The sequence below is a fragment of the Bufo bufo genome, chromosome 4, assembly GCF_905171765.1.
Source record: "Bufo bufo chromosome 4, aBufBuf1.1, whole genome shotgun sequence".
Lineage (NCBI taxonomy): Eukaryota > Metazoa > Chordata > Amphibia > Anura > Bufonidae > Bufo > Bufo bufo.
The window spans coordinates 595,738,403-595,759,606 of NC_053392.1; the positions used below are offsets into that span (position 1 = coordinate 595,738,403).

General features: G+C 41.6%; 1 protein-coding gene and 1 pseudogene across 14 annotated transcripts in view; both read right to left on the minus strand.

Moving 5' to 3' along the window:
• Nucleotides 1-21,204, minus strand: part of LOC120999536 (zinc finger protein OZF-like) — a 2,085,412-nt gene that overhangs the window by 278,407 nt on the left and 1,785,801 nt on the right. The gene's annotated exons all lie outside the window — the stretch shown is intronic.
• LOC120997449 overlaps nt 5,534-21,204 on the minus strand; it is a 168,064-nt pseudogene continuing 152,393 nt past the window's right edge.

A 21,204-nucleotide genomic window follows, 5' to 3' on the forward strand; every position in this document is an offset into this window, starting at 1 on the left:
ATGCCCTTATCAAGCATCATCAGGTCATGTTGAAGAACATGACAGGTGCGGATAAATATAAGAACTGTTGGTTCTGCACTCACAATCCTGTGAGTTTAAAGACTATGCCTTACCTGGCCATTCCAGTACTGTGGTCAGAGCTAGCTGATATGATTTGCAAAGACTTCCTATCGATCAGGAGGCCAGAAAGTGATAGCCTCAAATTTAATTCTACAGCAGTCCCCCTCCCTATTGCAGGGTGGGTAGAGGCCCCTTGGTGGCAAGCCAATGTTATTGCCCTGAAAGACAAAACTGTTAGAGTATGGGACTTTGATGGGCGAAAATGGGCCAGAACGAAAGTGCTGAGGCTTCATTTGGGAGACTTTGACTTCCCGTTGTTAGTCTCTTTTGCACTCTCTACAGGATATGACTAAACTGAAGTTCCCATTATAACAGGGGTATAGAGGACCCTCCATAACGCATCATGGGGACATAATGATAAGTTTAAACAAGCAATAAAGGATAGTGAAGATTGCAAAAATAATACTGGGGCTGTAGCTACTCCTAAGACCAATAATAGCTACTCAGGTGGCCTGGGAGGAGAGATAGGTAGCAGCAATGAAGGAGGTCAAAAATGGTGTTTGTATAATGAAAGTATAGCAGTCACTGTGGCTGCCTATATTCTCCTCTATCATTTGACTTATAACTATACTCTTCCTGGTGATCTTTATTTTGATTGTGGGGTGGCAACATATACAGTTGCAAGAAAAAGTATGTGAACCCTTTGGAATGATATGGATTTCTGCAAAAATTGGTCATAAAATGTGATCTGATCTTCATCTAAGTCACAACAATAGACAATCACAGTCTGCTTAAACTAATAACACAAAGAATTAAATGTTACCATGTTTTTATTGAACACACCATGTAAACATTTACAGTGCAGGTGGAAAAAGTATGTGAACCCCTAGACTAATGACATCTCCAAGAGCTAATTGGAGTGAGGTGTCAGCCAACTGGAGTCCAATCAATGAGATGAGATTGGAGGTGTTGGTTACAGCTGCCCTATAAAAAACACACACCAGTTCTGGGTTTGCTTTTCACAAGAAGCATTGCCTGATGTGAATGATGCCTCGCACAAAAGAGCTCTCAGAAGACCTACGATTAAGAATTGTTCACTTGCATAAAGCTAGAAAGGGTTATAAAAGTATCTCCAAAAGCCTTGCTGTTTATCAGTCCATGGTAAGACAAATTGTCTATAAATGAAGAAAGTTCAGCACTGCTGCTACTCTCCCTAGGAGTGGCCGTCCTGCAAAGATCCCTGCAAGAGCACAGTGCAGACTGCTCAATGAGGTGAAGAAGAATCCTAGAGTGTCAGCTAAAGACTTACAAAAGTCTCTGGCATATGCTAACATCCCTGTTAGCGGATATACGATACGTAAAACACTAAGCAAGAATGGATTTCATGGGAGGATACCACAGAGGAAGCCACTGCTGTCCAAAAAAAACATTGCTACACGTTTACAGTTTGCACAAGAGCACCTGGATGTTCCACAGCAGTACTGGCAAAATATTCTGTGGACAGATGAAACCAAAGTTGAGTTGTTTGGAAGAAACACAAAACACTGTGTGTGGAGAAAAAGAGGCACAGCACACCAACATCAAAACCTCATCCCAACTGTGAAGTATGGTGGTGGGGGCATCATGGTTTGGGGCTGCTTTGCTGCGTCAGGGCCTGGACGGATTGCTATCATCGAAGGAAAAATGAATTCCCAAGTTTATCAAGACATTTTGCAAGAGAACTTAAGGCCATCTGTCCACCAGCTGAAGCTCAACAGAAGATGGGTGTTGCAACAGGACAACGACCCAAAGCATAGAAGTAAATCAACAACAGAATGGCTTAAACAGAAGAAAATACGCCTTCTGGAGTGGCCCAGTCAGAGTCACATACTTTTTACACCTGCACTGTGAATGTTTACATGGTGTGTTCAAGAAAAACATGGTAACATTTAATTCTTTGTGTGTTATTAGTTTAAGCAGACTGTGATTGTCTATTGTTGTGACTTAGATGAAGATCAGATCACATTTTATGACCAATTTGTGCAGAAATCCATATAATTCCAAAGGGTTCACATACTTTTTCTTGCAACTGTAAGTGGATTCCACCTGGAGCCTGTACTCTTGTCCAGTTGACTCCGGCCACATTTATGCTGTTACATGATAAGCTTAACATAAATGCTGCGCCTAAACATACACTATATAGAAGAGCTGCAGATAACAATCCCAGACCTAATGGAAGACCTCATGTAGTGGAGATGAGTATTTCAAACAAGTTCCTTAGTACTCTGTTTATCTATCCAATGATAATGCAGATGTGGGACAAGTTGGTGGTGGCCACAGATTATCTGGATGATCAAATATGGGATTTGTTGGGGATACTAAACCAGACCAATGATGTCCAGTCTCAGCTAATTGTGGTGACCAACAAGCACACCCTAGTCTTGGATTATCTTACTGCCAAGGAAGGAGGAATGTGCCAGGTAATAGGTCCCGCCTGTTGCAATTATATAGACCCCCAAGGTAATCTCTGGATAAGAGCAGGAATAGAGAAAATGAAGGAGATGTGTGAGAAATGGCTAGAAGCACACAGTATCAAGAATGATAATTGGTCCTAGGAGATCTCTATAGACCTCTAGTATGGTTCAAGAGCTTAACCAGGGAGCTTTTGCTGCTGCAGATGCCATTTTCCACGGCAGCTGATAGTTAACCACCGTGGGGTTGTAGGAAAATGCAGTGGTGACCTTGTATCCCAGCTGGAAGGTCGGCAGAGGTGGTAGGCGCAGTACTTCCGCTGTGGTTGCGGTTTCTCTTGGAAACTGAGGACTCTTTCCGCGGTCTCTTGGAGACAGCGCACAAACCCTGCGCCTGCTAGATCCTTTGGCCAGTGTTCAGCTACTGGCATGGGGACTAGGGGCTTATTCAGTAGAGTCACCCCGGTGGCAAAGCGTCCCATAGTGGAGCCCATGGGGGTGTATGCGTGGGCGGTGGAGTGGACGCTCCAGCCGCCTCCGCCACACCGGCCGGCACGGCGGACATCTGGGCCTCTTTCTCCGGGGTCCGCTTTACTTGAGAGACTTGGACCTCAGCCAGGGCGGACTTTACTTCAGGCATGTCACCACACACCATTTCTCCCCAGTAAGGTCTGAGTTGTCATGCCATCTTGTTCTGCTCTGGCTTGTTCAAGAGGCGGATCCTTGTGGACAGAGCTACTGTTTCCCATGCTTGGGCTCGGCAGATCTTTGGGACTTAGTATTCTTCCTCCCGAGGGTTGGCCCTTGGCCTCAGGGGATACCTGTTTAACAGCCAGCTGTCCTTTTTGGTGTCCTTGCTTCTGACAATACTAGCATATGCGCTTCCTGGTGTCTCAATACCCGGGGTCTGGCAACCTACCAGTGAGCCGGGTGTAGGACAGTCTCTTGGTGCGGAAGTCCCTTTCTCAGCCTTGGGTCGCTGTTCCAGTCGCTTTAGCCGCTTCCTCATCCTCTCCATATTCTTAAATAGGAGGGAGACTTGAGCAGTCAGGGCAGCGATGGCATCTGGGACAAGCACCTGAGCCCCATGCTCAACTATTGGGCCGCAGGCAGATTATGGCCCCTAACAGTCTCTAGCAAGGTTATTTTCCCCAGCAGTACTCACTCAGACCTCTGGACAGGGTTCAGGAGTGGTAACACCAGTCCGGGGTTTTACACAATCACTTGAAATCATGTACATTGATTTTCACCTCTATATATACAGTACTCTGTATCATGATCTTGTTCTTTGCTTAAGAAAGTCTCTATTGTTGAGCTGAAACGTTGCTACCACATGGGTAGCACTGTGGGTTGCTACCACATAGGTAGTCACTGTAGGTAGAAATACATGGAGGCAAAAACAATAATAAAATACTAATAGGAGTTTATTATAAACCACCTAATATACCAGAGTCCACAGAAAATCTGCTACTAAACGAGATAGACGAGGTGGCAGATCATAATGAGGTGGTTATTATGGGGGACTTCAACTACCCAGATATGGATTGGGAAACTGAAACCTGTATATCTCATAAAGGAAGCAGGTTCTTGGCAATAACCAAAGACAATTACCTTTTCCAACTGGTTCAGGACCCGACTAGAGAGACAGCCATACTGGACTTAGTATTAACTAATAGACCTGACAGAACAACAGATGTGCAGGTTCGGGGACACCTGGGAAATAGTGACCATACAGTAATAATTTTCCAATTGTCATTCAAAAGAGTTTTTCTTCAGGGAGAAACAAAAATACCAAACTTCAAAAAAAGCTAAATTTAGCCAACTAAGAGAGGCCATAGGGGATATTTTTAAAAGCATCCTAAAATCTAATTGTAAGAGGTACATACCTTATGGGAATAAAAGGTTAAGGAACAAGAAAAACACAATGTGGATAAATAGAACTGTAAAGAAAGCAATAAATGACAAAAAGAAAGCATTTAAATCACTAAAACAGGAGTGTAGTGAGGAAGCACTTAAAAACTATTAGGAAAAAAATAGAATATATAAAAAACAAATAAAAGCAGCCAAACTAGAGACCGAGAGATTAATTGCCAAAGAGCAAAACTAACCCTAAAATGTTCTTCAATTATATAAATAATAAAAAGTATAAATCTGAAGGTGTCGGCGCTCTACAGAATAATGAGGGAGGAGTTGCAGAGAGCGAGGAGGAGAAAGCAAAGCTATTAAATAATTTTTTCTCCACTGTATTCACTGTGGAAAATAAACTGTCAGATGAAATGGAGAATGTAAAAGTAAATTCCCCATTAAAAGTGCCTTGTCTGACCCAGGAAGAAGTACAGCAGCATTTTAAAAAGATTAAAATAGACAAATTACCAGGACCAGATGGCATACACCCCCGTATCCAAAGAGAATTAAGTAATGTCATAGCCAGACCCTTATTTCTGATATTTAAAGGGGTTCTCCGGGAATTAGGAAAATTAAAATATGCAAATATTACTGCTTATGATAAATATATTCCCAAATACCTTTCATTAGTTATAATGGCTCGTTTTGTCTGGGGAGCAATCATTAATTTAGAAGAAACAAAATGGCCGCCGTCCTGTTAGTACACACAAAACCTGTCCTAATCACACAACAGGACAAGTTACTTCACAACACTGAGAGAAAGAGCTGCCTCATCCTCCTCTCTGCTTGTCAGAGATTATGATCCTGAATACAGTTTAATATGATATTTAGCTGAATCCTTGTGGAAATGGATCTCATCAGGAGACATGAAGTATAGAGAAGACAGAGAGGACAGACTCTGGTAATAGAGACTGCATACAAGAGCTGCTGCTTATTAGCCACATCTGCTCATGAACTCCATTCCTACAGAGATTCAGCTAAAGATCTTATCCTCTGTATTCAGGATCATAATCCCTGGGAAATAAAGAGGAGGATGAGGCAGCTCTTTACCTCAGGGTTGTGAAATAACTTGTCCTGCTGTGTGATTAGGACAGATTTTGTGTGTACTAACAGGACGGTTAACTAAGCAGCTGGTTAACTAAGCGCTGGAAAATGACAGATGCATTTTTCCTGCCAAAGGGCATGATTAACGGAGTGATAAAGGCGGACCTCTCCTGGGCTTCTATAGACATGGGGATTTGCCAATATCCCCTACTCAAACCCATAATCGTGATATACTTGGCCCTGGCAAGCTGATCCAGTAAATCATCTATGCGGGGCACCGGGTAAGCATCAAACACGGTGATCATAAGTGTCCTGGGATGTGGCAATGCAAAAACTTTTCTACTTTAAAAGGTTTTTATTGTGCAACAGTAGTAAAACTTAAAAAAATAAACTTTAAAAAAAACTATGTATTTGGTATCACTATAATCAAATAATTGAATGTATAAAGTTATCATGTCATTTGTGCCTAAAAATAAACACTGCACATTTTATAGTGTAAAAACAGTATTGCTGTTCCCCCCATCTTTCTCCCAGAAAGAGGTAATAAAAGTTAATCAGGTTATGTGTACCCCAAAATGGCACCAGAAAATACAACTTGTAATGCAAAAAGCAAGCCCTCATACTGCTACATAAAATTAATAAAAGTTAGAGCTCTTGGAATTTGACAAATGAAAAAATTAATAAAAGATCTCTGTGTAGAAAAACATTTTCCTCTATAAGCTCTCTGCTGTGCAATTACAGATGACACCCTGAACATGACAGTGGCTTCAGCCCTGTGTGAATTCACTGATGTGTGATAAAACTTACATGCTTTGTTGCGAATACATTTTTCACATTCTGAAGATGAATACAGCTTCTCCCCTGTGTGAATTCTCTGATGTGTAAGAATAGTGATTTTATCAGTAAAACATTTCTCACATTCTAAACAAAAAATGGCTTCTCCCCTGTGTGAATTCTCTTATGTGCAACTAGACTTGATTTCTTTATGAAAGATTTCCCACATTCTAAACAAGAAAATGGCTTCTCCCCAATGTGAATTCTCTGATGTTTAAGTATAGCTGTTTTATCAATAAAACATTTGCCACATTCTAAACAAGAAAATTACTTCTCCCCTGTGTGAATTCTTTGATGTGCAACTAGATTTGATTTCTTTATGAAACATTTCCCACATTCTAAACAAGAAAATGGCTTCTCCCCTGTGTGAGTTCTCTGATGTGCAACTAGGCTTGATTTCTTTATGAAAGATTTCCCACATTCTAAACAAGAAAATGGCTTCTCCCCTGTGTGAATTCTCTCATGTACAACAAGAGTTGATTTATCAGTAAAAAATTTCCCACATTCTAAACAAGAAAATGGCTTCTCTCCTGTGTGAATTCTCTGATGTGCAACTAGATTTGATTTCTTTATGAAAGATTTCCCACATTCTAAACAAGAAAATGGCTTCTCCCCTGTGTGAATTCTCTGATGTATAACAAGAGTTGATTTATCAATAAAACATTTCCCACATTCGAAACAAGAAAATGGCTTCTCCCCTGTGTGAGTTCTCTGATGTGCAACTAGGCTTGATTTCTGTATGAAAGATTTGCCACATTCTAAACAAGAAAATGGCTTCTCCCCTGTGTGAATTCTTTGATGTGCAACTAGATTTGATTTCTTTATGAAAGATTTCCCACATTCTAAACAAGAAAATGGCTTCTCCCCTGTGTGAATTCTTTGATGTGCAACTAGATTTGATTTCTTTTTGAAAGATTTACCACATTCTAGACAAGAAAATGGTTTCTCCCCTGTGTGAATTCTCTGATGTATAACAAGAGTTGATTTATGAATAAAACATTTCCCACATTCTAAACAAGAAAATGGCTTCTCCCCTGTGTGAATTCTCTTATGAACAACAAGAGTTGATTTATCAGTAAAACATTTCCCACATTCTAAACAAGAAAATGGCTTCTCTCCTGTGTGAATTCTCTGATGTGCAACTAGGCTTGAATTCTTTATGAAAGATTTCCCACATTCTAAACAAGAAAATGGCTTCTCCCCTGTGTGAATTCTCTGATGTATAACAAGATTTGAGTTATAGCTAAAATGTTTCCCACATTCTGAGCATGAAAGAGCATTCTCCCCTGTATGACGTCTTTGATGATGAACACTTCTTCTGTGGCTTTTATTATGCTTAACAGTCTGTGATGAATCAGAAGATTGAAATCCATCCAAAGGATCAGATGATAGATCTTTGTTATGAAAGGTAGAGGATACATCTGAGATAATGGCATGCTCTTCATGTGTATCTTCTGTGACACCACAATCATCTGTTCTAAAATCTGACAACATTGCATGTTTCTCTGAGCTCCTGGTACAGTCATCTGACAAGAATAAATCTGAGTTTTATCATTTTTAAATAACAGAACCTTAAAATTATATTGCTATTTTATAACATTTCTATATCAAAAAAATCCATACAAATTACAAGTCATGGAGCAAAATGCAAATATCAGCTGACTATGGTAAAACAGATCACAATCTGACAGTAGACCAGTAGCCTGGACCAGTAAATAATGATGTTGTCACCAGGCTGTTCACTTATATTTTCTTGTGCTGAAGCCAGCATCTTCATAGGTTCACAAGGGATCTGTCAGTCAGTGCTATAAGCTGGTGTCCGTCTCACACACTGACCACTACATGCACTTAAGCACAAAACATGCCAGAAATTAAAGCTGAAAGCCCACCTTCTATCTATCTCACAGATGTAGTAAATATACAGGGTGGGCCATTTATATGGATAAAATGGGAATGGTTGGTGATATTAACTTCCTGTTTGTGGCACATTAGTAAATGTGAGGGGGGAAACTTTTCAAGATGGGTGGTGACCATGGCGGCCATTTTGAATCCAACTTTTGTTTTTTCAATAGGAAGAGGGTCATGTGACACATCAAACTTATTGGGAATTTCACACGAAAAGCAATGGTGTGCTTGGTTTTAACGTAACTTTATTCTTTCATGAGTTATTTACAAGTTTCTCTTTGTTTACAGCCATTGACATGTCGCCGAGGTTAACACGCGAGGAGCGGATAGAAATTGTGTTGATGTCTGGTGAACGCAGTAACCGGGTCATTGCAGCAGATTTCCATGCAATACACCCTACGAGACCACCCATCTCCCATGCTACAGTTAGCAAACTGCTTGCTAAGTTTCGTGAAACTGGTTCAGTGTTGGATTTGCCAAAATGTGGACGCATGAAATCTGTCTCTAATGAAGAAACATCGGTGGCTGTCCTAGCTTCATTCAGCAAGAGCCCACAGCGTAGCACTCGCCGTATGTCACTGGAGAGTGGCATTAGTCGAACATCCCTTCGGCGGATATTAGCTACTCACAAATGGCACCCTTACAAACTCCAGCTACTGCAGCATCTCAACGAGGATGACCCAGATCGGCGCACTGAATTTGCAGAATGGGCAAAACAAAAATTGGAACAGGACACTCCGTTTACGCAGAAGATTTTGTTCAGTGATGAGGCAAACTTTTATGTGAATGGTGAAGTTAACAAACAAAACCACCGCTATTGGTCTGACACTAACCCACATTGGATAGATCCCTCCAAGACTGTTGGAACAAAAAAATTGATGGTATGGTGTGGTATATGGGGTACAAAGATAGTGGGGCCATTCTTCATCAATGGAAACCTCAAGGCCACTGGATATGCGAAATTGCTACATGATGATGTTTTTCCCTCTTTATGCACTGAAGCTGACACGTTCCCTGAGTTTTTCCAGCAAGATGGTGCACCACCACATTATGGGTGTCAGGTCTGAGCATTCCTAGATGAACAGTTTCCTGGAAAGTGGATTGGTCGTCGTGGGCCAGTTGAATGGCCCCCAAGGTCTCCCGATTTGACCCCCTTAGACTTATCTTTGGGGTCATCTGAAGGCAATTGTCTATGCTGTGAAGATACGAGATGTGCAGCACCTGAAACTACGGATACTGGAAGCCTGTGCTAGCATTTCTCCTGCGGTGTTGCTATCAGTGTGTGAAGAGTGGGAGAAGAGGGTTGCATTGACAATCGAACACAATGGGCAGCACATTGAACACATTTTATAAGTGGTCAGAAGCTTGTAAATAACTCATGAAAGAATAAAGTTACGTTAACCACTTGCCATCTGGGCCATTTGCCCCCTTCCTGACCAGGCCTAATTTTGCAAAACTGACATATCTCACTTTATGTGGTAATAACTTTGGAACGCCTTTACTTATCCAAGTCATTCAGAGATTGTTTTCTCGTGACACATTGTACTTCATGATAGTCATAAATTTGAGTCAAAATATTTCACCTTTATTTATGAAAAAATCCCAAATTTACAAAAAAATTAGAAAAATTCGCAATTTTCTAAATTTCAATTTCTCTGCTTTTAAAACAGAAAGTGATACCTCATAAAATATTTATTACTTAACATTCCCCATATGTCTACTTTATGTTGGCATCATTTTGGAAATGTCATTTTATTTTTTTAGGACGTTAGAAGGCTTAGAAGTTTAGAAGCAATTCTTCCAATTTTTAAGAAAATTGCCAAAATCCACTTTTTAAGGACCAGTTCAGGTCTGAAGTCCCTTTGTGGGGCCTACATAGTGGATACCCCCATAACTGACCCCATTGTAGAAACTACACCCATCAAGGTATTCAAAACCGATTTTACAAACTTTGTTAACCCTTTAGGCGTTCCACAAGAATTAAAGGAAAATGGAGATCAAATTTTTAAATTTCACTTTTTTGGCAGATTTTCCATTTTAATCAATTTTTTTCTTTAACACATCGATGGTTAACAGCCAAACAAAACTCAATATTTATTACCCAGATTCTGCGGTTTACAGAAACACCCCACATGTGGTCATAAACTGCTGTATGGGCACACGGCAGGGCACAGAAGAAAAGGAACTCCACATGGTTTTTAGATGCCATGTCCCATTTGAAGCCCCCTGATGCACCCTTACAGTAGAAACTCCCAAGAAGTGATCCCATTTTGGAAACTAGGTGATAAGGTGCCAGTTAAATTGCTACTATTTTTGGGTACATATGATTTTTTGATCATTCATTATAACACTTTTTGGGGCAAGGTGACCAAAAAATTGGTTGTTTTAGCACAGTTTCTATTTATTTATTTTTACAGCGTTCACCTGAGGGGTTCAGTCAAGTGACATTTTTATAGAGCAGATTGTTACGGACGTGGCGATACCTAATATGTATACTTTTTCTTATTTATTAAAGTTTCCATGTCCTGAGAGCTATAGTTTTTTTATTTTTTGAGAGATTTTCTTATGGAGGGGCTCACTTTTTGCGGGATGAGGTGACGGTTTTATTGGTACCATTTTGTGGGACATACGCATTTTTGATCACTTGGTAATGCACCTTTTGTGATGTAAGGTGACAAAAATTGCTTGTTTTGACACTGTTTTTTTTTTGTTTTTTTTTTACGGTGTTCACCTGAGGGGTTAGCTCATGTGATATTTTTATAGAGCTGGTTTTTACGGACGTGGCAATACCTAATATGTATACTTTTTTTTATTTGTTTCACTTTAATACAATAATAGCATTTTTGAAACCAAAAAAATGATGTTTTAGTGTCTCCATGTTCTAAGAGATATAGTTTTTTTATTTTTTGAGAGATTTTCTTATGTAGGGTCTCATTTTTTGCGGGATGAGGTGACGGTTTTATTGGTACCATTTTGTGGGACATACGCGTTTTTGATCACTTGGTGTTGCACCTTTTGTGATGTAAGGTGACAAAAATTGCTTGTTTTGACAGCGTTTTTTTTTTTTTTTTTTTTTACGGTGTTCATCCGAGGGGTTAGCTCATGTGATATTTTTATAGAGCTGGTTTTTACGGACGCGGAAATACCAAATATGTCTATTTTATTTTATTTTTTCTATTTTTAACATTTTTTTTTAATTTCTTACTTGGGGAATTTTTTTTACATGTGAAACCTTTTTTCTATTTTATTTTTTCAACCCTTTAATTTTTTATTTTTTATTTTACACTTTTCGTCCCCCATAAGGTCATACAAGACATTTACTTCACTTTTTCCTTTTTTTTTCACTGTTGATTTCTCCTGTAACTGGGGCTGACATAGTAGCCCCAGTTACAGAAGAAATGCACCCCCCAGAGAGGCTGTACAGCATAATTCTGCGCTGTACAGCCTCAGAGCAGGGCTGATCGAGGTCTGTGAAAGACCTCGCACAGCTCCTGCACTCTCCGGTCCCGGCGGTCACATGACTGCCGGGCCGGAACAGGAAGCGCATAGCGCTTCCTGCTCTGCATACACAGCGCTCGGCGAGCGCTGTGTATGCAGCGATCCAGAAGGCAGGGACACCTGGGCACTGTCCCTGCCTTCTCTCTGGGTTGCCCTGCTGTCACTGACAGCGGGCAACCCGATCAGCAGCTGCACGACTAGCGTGCAGCTGCACTTTCTGAACGGACGTTTTAAAGCGTCCGTTCAGAAATAGAGATCCACCTCCCAGACGTTTATAGTCTATGGGCGGACGGGAGGTGGTTAAAACCAAACACACCATTGTTTTTCTTGTGAAATTCCCAATAAGTTTGATGTGTCACATGACCCTCTTCCTATTGAAAAAACAAAAGTTGGATTCAAAATGGCCGCCATGGTCACCACCCATCTTGAAAAGTTTCTTCCCTCACATATACTAATGTGCCACAAACAGGAAGTTAATATCACCAACCATTCCCATTTTATTAAGGTGTATCCATATAAATGGCCCACCCTGTATTATTGCTCATATAACATATACATATAAAAAATACCGGCATGTACTGTACATATAATGCTCTTTTCATATCATATTTATGGGATCTAACATATACGCCTGGGATGTATACATTAAATTGATGTGTGTGACAGATACGATACAGTCATCAAGAAAAGGACATCCCTCTGTGCAAGAAACCAGCCAGGTGTTTAGGGAGTATTAGTAATCTTCTGGATTTATTTGCCCCTAGGCTGGGTCTCGCAGGCAGGCTGTCAGCATACAAGCTGAAATGCAATGCATTACAATACACGATTTATTATAATGCATTGCAGAGGGGATCAGACCCCCAAAAGTTGAAGTCCCAGAGAGGAAAAAAACAACAACAAAAAACTGTGTTTTCCATAAAAAAATTAAAAAAAGTTTCAAGTAAAAAAAAGGCCCCTTTCCCAAAATAAAAAATAAAATTGTAAAAAATAAAAAATAGAAGAAAAAAATACATATTTGGTATTAACAACTGGCTCTATAAAAATATCACATGACCTGTTGCCTTATTGCCCACTTCTGGAAATGATCTAACCCCCCAAAAGTATCTAACCTATATGCTAAGGTGACAGAGATCCAGACCCTAGAATACACAACTGCTGTCTGCCAGGACAAAGTGGATCTATTCCATGCCATTTGGGATGTGTGGGACAATTATTGGGCTAATAGATAACCCTGAGAGGTACCTAGAAGGACTATGTTACCCCCTCCCTCCTCCCCTACCGTTGATGTGTCTTTGTATGTATTGTCAAAGTTTTTATTTTCTCTGTTGTTACACACCTTATGATAGTGATACTCAGATAGGATTTACCGTGGAATATAGCCACGCTAATAATACAGTCGTGGCCAAAAGTTTTGAGAATTACATAAATATTGGAAATTGGAAAAGTTGCTGCTTAAGTTTTTATAATAGCAATTTGCATATACTCCAGAATGTTATGAAGAGTGATTAGATGAATTGCATAGTCCTTCTTTGCCATGAAAATTAACTTAATCCCAAAAAAAACTTTCCACTGCATTTCATTGCTGTCATTAAAGGACCTGCTGAGATCATTTCAGTAATTGTCTTGTTAACTCAGGTGAGAATGTTGACGAACACAAGGCTGGAGATCATTATGTCAGGCTGATTGGGTTAAAATGGCAGACTTGACATGTTAAAAGGAGGGTGATGCTTGAAATCATTGTTCTTCCATAGTTAACCATGGGGACCTGCAAAGAAACGCGTGCAACCATCATTGCATTGCATAAAAATGGCTTCACAGGCAAGGATATTGTGGCTACTAAGATTGCACCTCAATCAACAATTTATAGGATCATCAAGAACTTCAAGGAAAGAGGTTCAATTCTTGTGAAGGCTTCAGATCGTCTCCTAAAGAGGATTCAGCTGCGGGATCGGAGTGCCACCAGTGTAAAGCTTGCTCAGGAATGGCAGCAGGCAGGTGTAAGCGCATCTGCACGCACAGTGAGGCGAAGACTTTTGGAAGATGGCCTGGTGTCAAGAAGGCCAGCAAAGAAGCCACTTCTCTCCAAAAAAAACATCAGGGACAGATTGATCTTCTGCAGAAAGTTTGGTGAATGGACTGCTGAGGACTGGGTCAAAGTCATACTCTCCGATGAAGCCTCTTTCCGATTGTTTGGAGCATCTGGAAAATGGCTTGTCCGGAGAAGAAAAGGTGAGCGCTACCATCAGTCCTGTGTCATGCCAACAGTAAAGCATCCTGAGACCATTCATGTGTGGGGTTGCTTCTCATCCAAGGGAGTGGGCTCACTCACAATTTTGCCCCAAAACACAGCCATGAATAAACAATGGTACCAAAACACCCTCCAACAGCAACTTCTTCCAACAATCCAACAACAGTTTTGTGAAGAACAATGCATTTTCCAGCACGATGGAGCACCGTGCCATAAGGCAAAAGTGATAACTAAGTGGCTCGGGGACCAAAACGTTGACATTTTGGGTCCATGGCCTGGAAACTCCCCAGATCTTAATCCCATTGAGAACTTGTGGTCAATCCTCAAGAGGCGGGTGGACAAACAAAAACCCACTAATTCTGACAAACTCCAAGAAGTGATGATGAAAGAATGGGTTGCCATCAGTCAGGAATTGGCCCAGAAGTTGATTGAGAGCATGCCCAGTCGAATTGCAGAGGTCCTGAAAAAGAAGGGCCAACATTGCAAATACTGACTCTTTGCATAAATGTCATGTAATTGTCGATAAAAGCCTTTGAAACGTATGAAGTGCGTGTAATTATATTTCACTACATCACAGAAACAACTGAAACAAAGATCTAAAAGCAGTTTAGCAGCAAACTTTGTGAAAACTAATATTTGTGTCATTCTCAAAACTTTTGGCCACGACTGTAGTGCAACAAACAGCTGTCAATACCAAGGATGATCAGTAGCAGATCAAGGCAATAGATAACATCTGGGACAGCAAGTCAGGATAAAATATGCCTTTCCCTATTCTTGCCCTGGACAACACTGCTCAGCCCAGAGATGCACCTTGAAGGTAGGTGCACTCTGTCCACATGCCTGGGCTAGCCTGTCCTTATACAGCCCTATCACTTTCTGATACAACATACAATGTCCCAACTCATTTCCCCTTTTAGATAATCAAGGTTCATCAGGTGACCAACAGTATCAGTATAGTAAAAGGATGCCAAATATAACGATACACAAATAACTAATAAACCAAAAATAACTGGAGCGCCCCAGACCAGCATATATCTGTGACGAGGTAAAGAGGCCCTAAGATCGAGCCCTTTAAACAGTATGTAAGACAGTGTGATACACTTAATATAGATTCAATCCTGACTACATAGATTAACAACACTGTATTAAGGAAAAACAACTAAGGCTACTTTCACACTCACGTCATGGATCTGCACAGACGGATCAGTTCAGATAATACAACCGCATGCATCCGTTTCTATTATCTTTAACATAGCCAAGACGGATCCGTCTTGAACACCATTAAATGTCAATGGAAGACGGATCCGTTTTCTATTGTGTAATAGAAAACGGATCCGTCCCCATTGACTTACATTGTGTGTCAGAACGGATCCGTTTGGCTCAGTTTCGTCAGACGGACACCAAAACGCTGGAAGCAGCGTTTTGGTGTCTGCCCCCAAAGCGGAATTGAGACAGAACGGAGTCAAACTGATGCCTTCTGAGCGGATCCTTTTCCATTCAGAATGCATTAGGGAAAAACTGATCCGTTTTGGACCGCTTATGAGAGCCGTGAACGGATCTCAAAAACGGAAAGCCAAAACGCCAGTGTGAAAGTAGCCTTAGCTGATTCAAGTAGAAGTAAATCCAGTCACAGATACAGGATGCGCAGTTGGGGGGCTCCAGGGGGCCAAGAGAAAAACCCAGATGTTATCTATTGCCTTCATCTGCTGCTGATCGTCCTTGGTATTGACAGCTGTTTGTTGCACTACAGGTATCATGGTCCTATTTGGCCCACTTCTATCCTTTGTATTTTAATTGTATGTAGATTAAAAGCTAAGTTTTAGGAAGTTCCCCTTCAGTGATTTTCAATTTAGTTTATAGATCCAGAACATTTTGCGCCTTCTCAGCATCTGGATAGTATTATGACAATACTGACTTATCTTTTCAATGGTTGTAATTACAAAACAAAAAAACAGGCCCTGATGGTGGTCTATGGCGTGGCTAGAGACACTATGTTGTAAATATTTCTTTATAATATTGGACCTACGCTTATTCAGTCTATGACGTAAGGTTTGGATAGTGCATCTAATGTACTGTAAGCTGTATGGACACTCTATCAGATAAATGATATTGGTTGATCCAAAATTGAAATGCCTGTTAATTGGGAACAATTCCTCATTGGACTTGTTGCGAAAAAAAAAGTAGAAACACATATGGATTTGCAGCAAAGACACTTCGGTTGGTTACACTTAAAACTGCCTGCTGGTTCGAAGGTAACCGTTCTACTCAATATTCTCTGATTGTGGTTTCAATTTGCATGGTGCAATAATATTCTTCAGAGTTTTGGCTCTCCTGAATGTAAGGGGAGGTCAAGTCAGTAGGATTTTATTAAGAAAGGGATCTCCCTATTGGGGAGTTCAGGCACCCACAATAAGAAGATTCTTCATCCATGGCTACATACCAACCCAGGGGCGTAACTAGAAGTGACTGGGCCCCACAGCAAATATTTGTAAGGGCCCCCCCAGCGCGCTTCGCACCTCCCTCCTCCTGTGTAAACCCCACTCCTTTGGCACAGTGTAGCGGTATACTGTATATTGTGGGGCACAGTGTAGCGGTATACTGTATATTGTGGGGCACAGTGTAGAGGTATACTGTATATTGTGGGGCACAGTGTAGAGGTATACTGTATATTGTGGGGCACAGTGTAGAGGTATACTGTATATTGTGGGGCACAGTGTAGGCTATATGTGTATAAAATAAACATATTTCATATGAAAACTTACAGTTACTTGACCCTTGGGGATCTCGGACACCACTTCCACACTTTGGTCGGGGGCTCGGCGGAGCTGATGTTGTGCTTTATCCTAATGAGAAAGATTTCATAATAAGGATTTGGAGAAGGGGCAGAGGGATAGCAGAGCAGGGAGAGGCTGGTGCTGCTACTAGGGGGTCATACCATGGGGGAGTAATAAAGCCCACTATAATGCCCCCCCCCCCCAGTAGTAATAATTCTCCTTATAATGTGACAGTGCAAAAATACCCCCTTGTAATGCCCCCAGTTGAGCTAATGTCCCCATAGTGCCCCCATAATGTCCCAGTATAAAATACCCCTATATAGTGCCCCCAGTAAATTCCCCCATAGTGCTCCTCCCCCCCCCTTCCTGCTAGTGCCCCCCATAATGTACCAGTATAAAATGCCCCATATATAGTGCCCCAGTAGATGCCCCTCAGTGTCCGGCCTCTGATAGGCTGCCGGCCTAGTGTCCCCCATAATGCCCCCCAATAATGTGCCAGGAAGTGTCCCCATAGATGCCCCCCCATCATGTGCCAGTATCAAGTGCCTTTCTCCTCCCCCCCACATGTCCCAGTATCATAGTGCCATCTCCCCCCCCCAATGTGCCAGTATCAAGTGCCTCTCTCCTTCCCACCCCCCATGTGCCAGTATCATAGTGCCAAACCCCCCCATGTGCCAGTATCAAGTGCCTCTCCCCCCCCCCCATGTCCCAGTATCATAGTGCCATCTCCCCCCCCAAAAAAGTGGCAGTATCAAGTGCATCTCCCCCCCATGTGACAGTATCATAGTGCCAAACCCACCCCACATGCCAGTATCAAGTGCCTCTCCCCCCCCATGTCCCAGTATCATAGTGCCATCTCCCCCCCCATGTCCCAGTATCATAGTGCCATCTCCCCCCCCCCAATGTGCCAGTATCAACTGCCTCTCTCCTTCCCACCCCCCATGTGCCAGTATCATAGTGCCTCTCCCCCCCCATGTGCCAGTATCAGGTGCCTCCCCCCCCCATGTGCCAGTATCAGGTGCCAACCCCCCCTCCCCCCCAGGTGCCAATATCAGGTGCCAACCCCTCTCCCCCCCATGTGCCAGTATCAGGTGCTGTACCCATGGCAGTAACAGTCGGGTATTAAAAAATAAAAATAAACACTTCTACTTACCTCCATGTCAGCGATGCGATGCAGCCTCTTCCTGTGTCCCGCCCTGTATGTCCATATATGGAGTCAGTGCTTGTATTTCAGAAAAGTTTCTGCTGGTATTCGAACCCACGACCTTCTGTATCAGAGGCAAAGCACCTAACCACAAGACCATAAGAGCTGCCTTGCTGCTGACTGAAAAAATATGAGACTTCTACTGTTATAGCTGGCTAAGTGTACATCTATACACATGACAGCTGCTCATATATAGAGATATAGCAGAGCTGAGTGTGCTGGGACAGCTGTCATATAGAGATATAGCAGTGCTGGGTGTGTTGGGGCAGCTGTCATGTGTATAGATGTACACTTAGCCAGCTATAACAGTAGAATGATCAAAAGTTTAAGACCACTTGAAAAATGGCAAAAAATAATATTTTACATTGTTGGATCTTAACAAGGTTCCAAGTAGAGCTTCAACATGCAACAAGAAGAAATAGGAGTGAGACAAAACATTTTTTGAGCATTCATTCAATTTAATGAAAACAACGAATAAACTGAAACAGGCTGTTTTTCAGTTAATCAAAAGTTTAGGACCACATGCCTTTAAAAGGCCAAATCTGTGCAAAGATGTGGATTCATTGTCATTTTCTGTCAGGTAGTCACACGTTGTGATGGCAAAGGCAAAAAAACTCTCCCTTTTTGAACGTGGTCGGGTTGTTGAACTGCATAAGCAGGGTCTCTCACAGCGCGCCATCGCTGCTGAGGTGGGACGCAGTAAGACAGTCATTTGGAATTTCTTAAATGATCCAGAGGGTTATGGAAAAAAAAGTCAAGTGGAAGACCCAAAAAAATTTCACCAGCACTGAGCTGGAGGATCCAATTGGCTGTCCGTCAAGACACTGGACGATCCTCGACCCAAATTAAGGCCCTTACTGATGCGGATAGCAGCCCCATAACCATCAGACGGCATCTGAGACTGAAGGGCTTCAAAAACAAAAAACGTCTTCAGAGACCTCGTCTCCTTGAACGCCACAGAACTGCTCGTTTGGACTTTGCAAGAGAGCACCAAACATGGGACATTCAAAGGTGGAAGAAAGTTTTATTCTCTGATGAGAAAAAATTTAACCTTGATGGTCCTGATGGTTTCCAACATTACTGGCATGACAAGCAGATCCCACCTGAGAGGTTTTCTACGCGCCACAGTGGAGGGGGCGCCATAATGGTCTGGGTTGCTTTTGCCTTCATTGGAACAATGGAGCTTCAAGAAGTGCAGGGGCGGCAAACGGCCCCTGGCTATGTCCAGATGTTGCAGAGAGCATTCCTCATGACTAAGGGCCCTCGTCTGTGTGGTAACGACTGGGTTTTTCAACAGGACAACGCTACAGTACACAATGCCCGCAGGACAAGGGACTTCTTGCAGGAGAATAACATCACTCTTTTGGCCAATCCTGCGTGTTCCCCTGATCTAAATCCAATTGAGAACCTTTGGGGGATGGATGGCAAGGGAAGTTTACAAAAATGGACAACAGTTCCAGACAGTAGATGGCCTTCGTGCGGCCGTCTTCACCACTTGGAGAAATGGTCCCACTCACCTCATGGAAACGCTTGCATCAAGCATGCCGAAACGAATTTTTGAAGTGATTAACAATAACGGCGGAGCTACTCATTACTGAGTTCATGTTTGGAAGTTGGATTTCTGTTTTGGGGGGGGTTTAGTTTTTTTTGGAGGTGTGGTCCTAAACTTTTGATCATCTGAAAAACAGCCTGTTTCAGTTTATTCGTTGTTTTCATTAAATTGGATGCTCAAAAAATGTTTTGTCTCACTCCCATTTCTTCTTGTTGCATGTTGAAGCTCTACTTGGAACCTTGTTAAGATCCAGCCATGCTAAATATGATTTTTTGCCATTTTTCAAGTGGTCTTAAACTTTTGATCAGGACTGTACCATGGAACACAGTGAAGACATCATGAAGTGGAGAAAATATGGCACAACAGTGACATTACCAAGAACTGGACGTCCCTCCAAAATTGATGAAAAGACGAGAAGAAAACTGGTCTGGGAGACTACCAAGAGACCTACAGCAACATTAAAGGAGCTGCAGGAATATTTGGCAAGTACTGGCTGTGTGGTACATGTGACAACAATCTCCCGTATTCTTCATATGTCTGGACTATGGGGTAGAGTGGTAAGACGAAAGCCCTTTCTTACGAAGAAAAACATCCAAGCCAGGCTACATTTTGCAAAAAGACATCTGAAGTTTCCCAAAAGCATGTGGGAAAAGGTGTTATGGTCTGCTGAAACCAAGGTTGAACTATTTGGCCATAATTCCAAAAGATATGTTTGCCGCAAAAACAACACTGCACATCACCAAACGTACACCTTACCCACAGTGAAGCATGGTGGTGGCAGCATCATGCTTTGGGGCTGTTCTTCTTCAGCTGGAACTGGGGCCTTAGTTAAGCTAGAGGGAATTATGAACAGTTCCAAATACCAGTCAATATTGGCACAAAACCTTCAGGCTTCTGCTATAAAGCTGAACATGAAGAGGAACTTCATCTTTCAGCATGACAACGACTCAAAGCATACATCCAAATCAACAAAGGAATAGCTTCACCAGAAGAAGATTAAAGTTTGGGAATGGCCCAGCCAGAGCCCAGACCTGAATCCGATTGAAAATCTGTGGGGTGATCTGAAGATGGCTGTGCACAGGAGATGCCCTCGAAATCTGACAGATTTGGAGTGTTTTTGCAAAGAAGAGTGGGCAAATCTTACCAAGTCAAAATGTGCCATGCAGATAGACTCATACCCAAAAAGACTGAGTGCTGTAATAAAATCAAAAGGTGCTTCAACAAAGTATTAGTTTAAGGGTGTGCACACTTATGCAACCATATTATTTTATTTTTATATTTTTTCTTCCCTCTACCTAAAAGATTTCAGTTTGTTTTTCAATAGTACAGTTTATAGGTCACATTAAAGGTGGAAAAAGTTTTGAAATGATTTATCTTTGTCTCATTTTTTTACAGCACAGAAACCTGTCATTTTAACAGGGGTGTGTAGACTTTTTATATCCACTGTATGTGTGTATATATATATATATATATATATATATATATTCAGTACAGACCAAAAGTTTGGACACACCTTCTCATTCAAAGAGTTTTCTTTATTTTCATGACTGTAAAAATTGTAGATTCACACTGAAGGCATATAACTATGAATTAACACATGTGGAATTATATACATAACAAACAAGTGTGAAACAACTGAAAATATGTCATATTCTAGGTTCTTCAAAGCAGCCACCTTTTGCTTTGATTACTGCTTTGCACACTCTTGGCATTCTCTTGATGAGCTTCAA